Genomic DNA, 10,899 nt, shown 5'->3' with positions numbered 1-10,899 from the left:
TCGTCTGTTTCCTTGCGCTACCTCGCAAAACGCGGGAGACAGCGATAAAGTATAAAAAAAAAAAAAAAATATATATATATATATATATATATATATATATATATATATATATATATATATATATATATATATACATATATATATATATATCTTTTTTTTCTCTTTTTTTTTTGCTTTGTCGCTGTCTCCCGCGTTTGCGAGGTAGTGCAAGGAAACTATCGAAAGAAATGGCCCAACACAAGAGCATACACTTGTATATACATACGTCCATACACGCAAATATACATACCTGCACAGCTTTACATGGTTTACCCCAGACGCTTCACATGCCCTGATTCAATCCACTGACAGCACGTCAACCCCGGTATACCACATCGATCCAATTCACTCTATTCCTTGCCCTCCTTTCACCCTCCTGCATGTTCAGGCCCCGATCACACAAAATCTTTTCCACTCCATCTTTCCACCTGCAATTTGGTCTCCCACTTCTCCTCGTTCCCTCCACCTCCGACACATATATCCTCTTGGTCAATCTTTCCTCACTCATTCTCTCCATGTGCAAAAACCATTTCAAAATACCCTCTTCTGCTCTCTCAACCACGCTCTTTTTATTTCCAGACATCTCTCTTACCCTTACGTTACTTGTTCGATCAAACCACCTCACACCACACATTGTCCTCAAACATCTCATTTCCAGCACATCCACCCTCCTGCGCACAACTCTATCCATAGCCCACGCCTCGCAACCATACAACATTGTTGGAACCAATATTCCTTCAAACATACCCATTTTTGCTTTCCGAGATAATGTTCTCGACTTCCACACATTCTTCAAGGCTCCCAGGATTTTCGCCCCCTCCCCCGCCCTATGATCCACTTCCGCTTCCATGGTTCCATCCGTTGCCATATCCACTCCCAGATATCTAATACACTTTACTTCCTCCAGTTTTTCTCCATTCAAACTTACCTCCCAACTGACTTCACCCTCAACCCTACTGTACCTAATTACCTTGCTCTTATTCACATTTACTCTTAACTTTCTTCTTTCACAAACTTTACCAAACTCAGTCACCAGCTTCTGCAGTTTCTCACATGAATCAGCCACCAGCACTGTATCATCAGCGAACAACAACTGACTCACTTCCCAAGCTCTCTCATCCCCAACAGACTTCATACTTGCCCCTCTTTCCAAAACTCTTGCATTCACCTCCCTAACAAACCCATCCATAAACAAATTAAACAACCATTGAGACATCACACGCCCCTGCCGCAAACCTACATTCACTGAGAACCAATAACTTTCCTCTCTTCCTGTCTCTTTCTTTTATACATCTCCCACTCAATTGCATTTTTTCCCTGCAAAAATCGTCCAAATGCCTCTCTCTTCTCTTTCACTAATAATCTTACTTCTTCATCCCACCACTCACTACCTTTTCTAATCAACCCACCTCCCACTCTTCTCATGCCACAAGCATCTTTTGCGCAATCCATCACTGATTCCCTAAATGCATCCCATTCCTCCCCCACTCCCCTTACTTCCATTGTTCTCACCTTTATCCATTCTGCACTGTCTCTCCTAGTACTTCCTCACACAAGTTTCCTTCCCAAGCTCACTTACTCTCACCACCCTCTTCACCCCAACATTCACTCTTCTTTTCTGAAAACCCATACAAATCTTCACCTTAGCCTCCACAAGATAAAGATCAGACATCCCTCCAGTTGCACCTCTCAGCACATTAACATCCAAAAGTCTCTCTTTCGCGCGCCTGTCAATTAACACGCAATCCAATAACGCTCTCTAGCCATTTCTCCTACTTACATACGTATACTTATGTATATCTCGCTTTTTAAACAAGGTATTCCCAATCACCAGTCCTTTTTCAGCACATAAATCTACAAGCTCTTCACCATTTCCATTTACAACACTGAACACCCCATGTATACCAATTATTCCCTCAACTGCCACATTACTCACCTTTGCATTCAAATCACCCATCACCATAACGCGGTCTCGTGCATCAAAACCACTAACACACTCATTCAGCTGCTCCCAAAACACTTGCCTCTCATGATCTTTCTTCTCATGCCCAGGTGCATATGCACCAATGATCACCCATCTCTCTCCATCAACTTTCAGTCTTACCCATATTAATCGAGAATTTACTTTCTTATATTCTATCACATACTCCCACAACTCCTGTTTCAGGGGTACTGCTACGCCTTCCCTTGCTCTTGTCCTCTCACTAACCGCTGACTTTACTCCCAAGACATTCCCAAACCACTCTTCCCCTTTACCCTTGAGCTTCGTTTCACTCAGAGCCAAAACATCCAGGTGCCTTTCCTCAAACATACTACCTATCTCTCCTTTTTTCACATCTTGGTTACATCCAACTACATTTAGACACCCCAGTCTGAGCCTTCGAGGAGGATGAGCATTCCCCGCGTGACTCCTTCTTCTGTTTCCCATTTTAGAAAGTTAAAAATACAAGGAGGGGAGGATTTCTGGACCACCGCTCACGTCCCCTCTAGTCGCTTTCTACGACACGCGAGGAATGCGTGGGAAGTATTCTTTCACCCCTATCCCCAGGGATAATATATATATATATATATATATATATATATATATATATATATATATATATATATATATATATATATATATATATATATATATATATATATATATATGTATATTTGAATGGAGAAAAACTGGAGGAAGTAAAGTGTTTTAGATATCTGGGAGTGGATCTGGCAGCGGATGGAACCATGGAAGCGGAAGTGGATCATAGGGTGGGGGAGGGGGCGAAAATTCTGGGAGCCTTGAAGAATGTGTGGAAGTCGAGAACATTATCTCGGAAAGCAAAAATGGGTATGTTTGAAGGAATAGTGGTTCCAACAATTTTGTATGGTTGCGAGGCGTGGGCTATGGATAGAGTTGTGCGTAGGAGGATGGATGTGCTGGAAATGAGATGTTTGAGGACAATGTGTGGTGTGAGGTGGTTTGATCGAGTAAGTAACGTAAGGGTAAGAGAGATGTGTGGAAATAAAAAGAGCGTGGTTGAGAGAGCAGAAGAGGGTGTTTTGAAATGGTTTGGTCACATGGAGAGAATGAGTGAGGAAAGATTGACCAAGAGGATATATGTGTCGAAGGTGGATGGAACGAGGAGAAGAGGGGTACCAAATTGGAGGTGGAAAGATGGAGTGAAAAAGATTTTGTATATATATATATATATATATATATATATATATATATATATATATATATATACAAAGTTGGAATCACTGTTGAGCATAATCGCAGTATACTTTGTGTCAGTGCGTAAGCTTAAATAACTAGACATTCATTGTGTACGAATTAACTAGTCTAGAGAAGTCCATTAAAATGATTAACTCAAAACAGTTTTTAGCAGCTTACCAACATCATTATACTAAACAAGTTGTTTGCAAGCAATTACTGAAAGTTAAAGTTGAGTTGCATATAAACATTCACTTCATGAGCACAGTTTTTTTGTGTGGGTGGTTATTGTAAACACTTAAACGATAGTGAGGGATACTAGAAATAAGGATAATATAAATTTCTTTTCTGACTAAACATATGCAAACCTGGCTTAACACCCAGAGCGAACGATATTGAAACCGGACTTACTTCTCAGATTAAACAATACCAAATGATGTCAGACTTGACACACAGTGTAATGCTTATGCGATGTGAGGTGATGCCCGACACCAATTTGTCTGTGGTTGCGATGACTGAATACGTTATACTAACAGTACCAGTGCTTGGCTTGGTTGCACTCCACGAACCGTCATTTTGCTTCAAGGTCATTGAATTGACTAACAACGAAAACGAAAAGTGTTTAGTGGGATACTGCAGCACTCTTACCGAAAAGCCAGCAACAGTTGAGTGAAAGAAAATGCTTCTGCACACACTTGAAATACATCTAAAATGCTTATGCACTCACTTGAAATACATCTAGTCATTCTAATCACTTTTCTGGTATTGCAAGGTTATGTAATCACAATAACACGCTGAAAACGTTTTAACAAAAACTGACGAGGTTCCATTTTCAGTCGGGTAGGGCTGGCTTATATACTGGGGAACAACAGCAGAATGCTGGTAAAGATTGAACTGATGTGGCTTGGTGACCAAGAAAACTTGCAAATGTGCCATAACAGAGTAAAATAGAAGCACTGGAATGAGCTATCAATCATCGCCTTGTTATCACCCAAAAATGAAAATATCCAAGTGGGTAGTGGTTGACAGTGTCAGATAAGATCCTAATCGTGCCGCTTTATCTTTGTATGAGTGTTTACTTATGTACTGACCGAGGAGGGTGGATACTTCATCGAAAGACTTATCAATCATTGTCTGTAGCACTTATTGTGAGTACACACACAATATATATATATATATATATATATATATATATATATATATATATATATATATATATATTTTTTTTTTTTTTTTTTTTTTTTTTTTATACTTTGTCGCTGTCTCCCGCGTTTGCGAGATAGCGCAAGGAAACAGACGAAAGAAATGGCCCAACCCCCCCCCCCCATACACATGTACATACACACGTCCACACACGCAAATATACATACCTACACAGCTTTCCATGGTTTACCCCAGACGCTTCACATGCCTTGATTCAATCCACTGACAGCACGTCAACCCCGGTATACCACATCGCTCCAATTCACTCTATTCCTTGCCCTCCTTTCACCCTCCTGCATGTTCAGGCCCCGATCACACAAAATCTTTTTCACTCCATCTTTCCACCTCCAATTTGGTCTCCCTCGTTCTCCTCGTTCCCTCCACCTCCGACACATATATCCTCTTGGTCAATCTTTCCTCACTCATTCTCTCCATGTGCCCAAACCACTTTCAAAACACCCTCTTCTGCTCTCTCAACCACGCTCTTTTTATTTCCACACATCTCTCTTACCCTTACGTTACTTACTCGATCAAACCACCTCACACCACACATTGTCCTCAAACATCTCATTTCCAGCACATCCATCCTCCTGCGCACAACTCTATCCATAGCCCACGCCTCGCAACCATACAACATTGTTGGAACCACTATTCCCTCAAACATACCCATTTTTGCTTTCCGAGATAGTGTTCTCGACTTCCACACATTTTTCAAGGCTCCCAAAATTTTCGCCCCCGCCCCCACCCTATGATCCACTTCCGCTTCCATGGTTCCATCCGCTGACAGATCCACGCCCAGATATCTAAAACACTTCACTTCCTCCAGTTTTTCTCCATTCAAACTCACCTCCCAATTGACTTGACCCTCACCCCTACTGTACCTAATAACCTTGCTCTTATTCACATTTACTCTCAACTTTCTTCTTCCACACACTTTACCAAACTCAGTCACCAGCTTCTGCAGTTTCTCACATGAATCAGCCACCAGCGCTGTATCATCAGCGAACAACAACTGACTCACTTCCCAAGCTCTCTCATCCCCAACAGACTTCATACTTGCCCCTCTTTATACTTTGTCGCTGTCTCCCGCGTTTGCGAGATAGCGCAAGGAAACAGACGAAAGAAATGGTCCAACCCCCCCCCCCAAACACATGTATATACATACGTCCACACACGCAAATATACATACCTACACAGCTTTCCATGGTTTACCCCAGACGCTTCACATGCCTTGATTCAATCCACTGACAGCACGTCAACCCCGGTATACCACATCGCTCCAATTCACTCCATTCCTTGCCCTCCTTTCACCCTCCTGCATGTTCAGGCCCCGATCACACAAAATCTTTTTCACTCCATCTTTCCACCTCCAATTTGGTCTCCCTCTTCTCCTTGCTCCCTCCACCTCCGACACATATATCCTCTTGGTCAATCTTTCCTCACTCATTCTCTCCATGTGCCCAAACCACTTTAAAACACCCTCTTCTGCTCTCTCAACCACGCTCTTTTTATTTCCACACATCTCTCTTACCCTTACGTTACTCACTCGATCAAACCACCTCACACCACACATTGTCCTCAAACATCTCATTTCCAGCACATCCATCCTCCTGCGCACAACTCTATCCATAGCCCACGCCTCGCAACCATACAACATTGTTGGAACCACTATTCCTTCAAACATACCCATTTTTGCTTTCCGAGATAATGTTCTCGACTTCCACACATTCTTCAAGGCCCCCAGAATTTTCGCCCCCTCCCCCACCCTATGATCTACTTCCGCTTCCATGGTTCCATCCGCTGCCAGTTCCACTCCCAGATATCTAAAACACTTCACTTCCTCCAGTTTTTCTCCATTCAAACTCACCTCCCAATTGACTTGACCCTCAACCCTACTGTACCTAATAACCTTGCTCTTATTCACATTTACTCTTAACTTTCTTCTTCCACACACTTTACCAAACTCAGTCACCAGCTTCTGCAGTTTCTCACATGAATCAGCCACCAGCGCTGTATCATCAGCGAACAACAACTGACTCACTTCCCAAGCTCTCTCATCCCCAACAGACTTCATACTTGCCCCTCTTTCCAAAACTCTTGCATTTACCTCCCTAACAACCCCATCCATAAACAAATTAAACAACCATGGAGACATCACACACCCCTGCCGAAAACCTACATTCACTGAGAACCAATCACTTTCCTCTCTTCCTACACGTACACATGCCTTACATCCTCGATAAAAACTTTTCACTGCTTCTAACAACTTTCCTCCCACACCATATATTCTTAATACCTTCCACAGAGCATCTCTATCAACTCTATCATATGCCTTCTCCAGATCCATAAATGCTACATACAAATCCATTTGCTTTTCTAAGTATTTCTCACATACATTCTTCAAAGCAAACACCTGATCCATACATCCTCTACCACTTCTGAAACCACACTGCTCTTCCCCAATCTGATGCTCTGTACATGCCTTCACCCTCTCAATCAATACCCTCCCATATAATTTACCAGGAATACTCAACAAACTTATACCTCTGTAATTTGAGCACTCACTCTTATCCCCTTTGCCTTTATGGCACTATGCACGCATTCCGCCAATCCTCAGGCACCTCACCATGAGTCATACATACATTAAATAACCTTACCAACCAGTCAACAATACAGTCACCCCCATTTTTAATAAATTCCAATGCAATACCATCCAAACCTGCTGCCTTGCCGGCTTTCATCTTCCGCAAAGCTTTCACTACCTCTTCTCTGTTTACCAAATCATTTTCCCTAACCCTCTCACTTTGCACACCACCTCGACCAAAACACCCTATATCTGCCACTCTATCATCAAACACATTCAACAAACCTTCAAAATACGCACTCCATCTCCTTCTCACATCACCACTACTTGTTATCACCTCCCCATTTGCGCCCTTCACTGAAGTTCCCATTTGCTCCCTTGTCTTACGCACTTTATTTACCTCCTTACAGAACATCTTTTTATTCTCCCTAAAATTTAATGATACTCTCTCACCCCAACTCTCATTTGCCCTTTTTTTCACCTCTTGCACCTTTCTCTTGACCTCCTGTCTCTTTCTTTTATACATCTCCCACTCAATTGCATTTTTTCCCTGCAAAAATCGTCCAAATGCCTCTCTCTTCTCTTTCACTAATACTCTTACTTCTTCATCCCACCACTCACTACCCTTTCTAATCAACCCACCTCCCACTCTTCTCATGTCACAAGCATCTTTTGCGCAATCCATCACTGATTCCCTAAATACATCCCATTCCTCCCCCACTCCCCTTGCTTCCATTGTTCTCACCTTTTTCCATTCTGTACTCAGTCTCTCCTGGTACTTCCTCACACAGGTCTCCTTCTCAAGCTCACTTACTCTCACCACCCTCTTCACCCCAACATTCACTCTTCTTTTCTGAAAACCCATACAAATCTTCACCTTAGCCTCCACAAGATAATGATCAGACATCCCTCCAGTTGCACCTCTCAGCACATTAACATCCAAAAGTCTCTCTTTCGCACGCCTGTCAATTAACACGTAATCCAATAACGCTCTCTGGCCATCTCTCCTACTTACATAAGTATACTTATGTATATCTCGCTTTTTAAACCAGGTATTCCCAATCATCAGTCCTTTTTCAGCACATAAATCTACAAGCTCTTCACCATTTCCATTTACAACACTGAACACCCCATGTATACCAATTATTCCCTCAACTGCCACATTACTCACCTTTGCATTCAAATCACCCATCACTATAACCCGGTCTCGTGCATCAAAACCACTAACACACTCATTCAGCTGCTCCCAAAACGCTTGCCTCTCTTGATCTTTCTTCTCATGCCCAGTTGCATATGCACCAATAATCACCCACCTCTCTCCATCAACTTTCAGTTTTACCCATATTAATCGAGAATTTACTTTCTTACACTCTATCACATACTCCCACAACTCCTGTTTCAGGAGTATTGCTACTCCTTCCCTTGCTCTTGTCCTCTCACTAACCCCTGACTTTACTCCCCAGACATTCCCAAACCACTCTTCCCCTTTACCCTTGAGCTTCGTTTCACTCAGAGCCAAAACATCCAGGTTCCTTTCCTCAAACATACTACCTATCTCTCCTTTTTTCACATCTTGGTTACATCCACACACATTTAGGCACCCAACTCTGAGCTTTCGAGGAGGATGAGCACTCCCCGCGTGACTCCTTCTTCTGTTTCCCATTTTAGAAAGTTAATACAAGGAGGGGAGGATTTCTGGCCCCCCGCTCCCGTCCCATCTAGTCGCTTTCTACGACACGCGAGGAATACGTGGGAAGTATTCTTTCACCCCTATCCCCAGGGATAATATACATATATATATACATATACACATACACACACATACACATACACACGCACATATACACACACACACACACATACATATATATACATATGTATATATATATATATATATATATATATATATATATATATATATATATATATATATATATATATATATATATATTGGGAGGTGAGTTTGAATGGTGAAAAACTGGAGGAAGTGAAGTGTTTTAGATATCTGGGAGTGGATCTGTCAGCGGATGGAACCATGGAAGCGGAAGTGGATCATAGGGTGGGAGAGGGGGCGAAAATTTTGGGAGCCTTGAAAAATGTGTGGAAGTCGAGAACATTATCCCGGAAAGCAAAAATGGGTATGTTTGAAGGAATAGTAGTTCCAACAATGTTGTATGGTTGCGAGGCGTGGGCTATGAATAGAGTGGTGCGCAGGAGGATGGATGTGCTGGAAATGAGATGTTTGAGGACAATGTGTGGTGTGAGGTGGTTTGATCGAGTAAGTAACGTAAGGGTAAGAGAGATGTGTGGAAATAAAAAGAGCGTGGTTGAGAGAGCAGAAGAGGGTGTTTTGAAATGGTTTGGGCACATGGAGAGAATGAGTGAGGAAAGATTGACCAAGAGGATATATGTGTCGGAGGTGGAGGGAAAGAGGAGAAGAGGGAGACCAAATTGGAGGTGGAAAGATGGAGTGAAAAGGATTTTGTGTGATCGGGGCCTGAACATGCAGGAGGGTGAAAGGAGGGCAAGGAATAGAGTGAATTGGAGCGATGTGGTATACAGGGGTTGACGTGCTGTCAGTGGATTGAATCAAGGCATGTGAAGCGTCCGGGATAAACCATGGAAAGCTGTGTAGGTATGTATATTTGCGTGTGTGGACGTGTGTATGTACATGTGTGTGGGGGGGGTTGGGCCATTTCTTTCGTCTGTTTCCTTGCGCTACCTCGCAAACGCGGGAGACAGCGACAAAGTATAAAAAAAAAAAAAAAAAAATATATATATATATATATATATATATATATATATATATATATATATATATATATATATATATATATATATATATATATATATGGAGTGAGTATTTTGAAGGTTTGTTGAATGTGTTTGATGATAGAGTGGCAAATATAGGGTGTTTTGGTCGAGGTGGTGTGCAAAGTGAGAGGGTTAGGGAAAATGATCTGGTAAACAGAGAAGAGGAAGTAAAAGCTTTGCAAAAGATGAAAGCCGGCAAGGCGGCAGGTTTGGATGGTATTAAAGTGGAATTTATTAAAAAAGGGGGCGACTGTATTATTGACTGGTTGGTAAGGTTATTTAATGTATGTATGACTCATGGTGAGGTGCCTGAGGATTGGCGGAATGCGTGCATAGTGCCATTGTACAAAAGCAAAGGGGATAAGAGTGACTGCTCAAATTACAGAGGTATAAGTTTGTTGAGTATTCCTGGTAAATTATATGGGAGGGTATTGATTGAGAGGGTGAAGGCATGTACAGAGCATCAGATTGGGGAAGAGCAGTGTGGTTTCAGAAGTGGTAGAGGATGTGTGGATCAGGTGTTTGCTTTGAAGAATGTATGTGAGAAATACTTAGAAAAGCAAATGGATTTTTATGTAGCATTTATGGATCTGGAGAGGGATATGATAGAGTTGATAGAGATGCTCTGTGGAAGGTATTAAGAATATATGGTGTGGGAGGCAAGTTGTTAGAAGCAGTGAAAAGTTTTTATCGAGGATGTAAGGCATGTGTACGTGTAGGAAGAGAGGAAAGTGATTGCTTCTCAGTGAATGTAGGTTTGTGGCAGGGGTGCATGATGTCTCCATGGTTGTTTAATTTGTTTATGGATGGGGTTGTTAGGGAGGTGAATGCAAGAGTTTTGGAAAGAGGGGCAAGTATGAAGTCTGTTGGGGATGAGAGAGCTTGGGAAGTGAGTCAGTTGTTGTTCGCTGATGATACAGCGCTGGTGGCTGATTCATGTGAGAAACTGCAGAAGCTGGTGACTGAGTTTGGTAAAGTGTGTGAAAGAAGAAAGTTAAGAGTAAATGTGAATAAGAGCAAGGTTATTAGGTACAGTAGGGTTGAGGGTCAAGTCAATTGGGAG

The sequence above is a fragment of the Panulirus ornatus genome, chromosome 16 (assembly GCF_036320965.1).
Source record: "Panulirus ornatus isolate Po-2019 chromosome 16, ASM3632096v1, whole genome shotgun sequence".
NCBI classification, from domain to species: domain Eukaryota; kingdom Metazoa; phylum Arthropoda; class Malacostraca; order Decapoda; family Palinuridae; genus Panulirus; species Panulirus ornatus.
The sequence above is the reverse complement of the archived record's forward strand: the minus strand, read 5'-3'. Positions refer to the sequence as shown.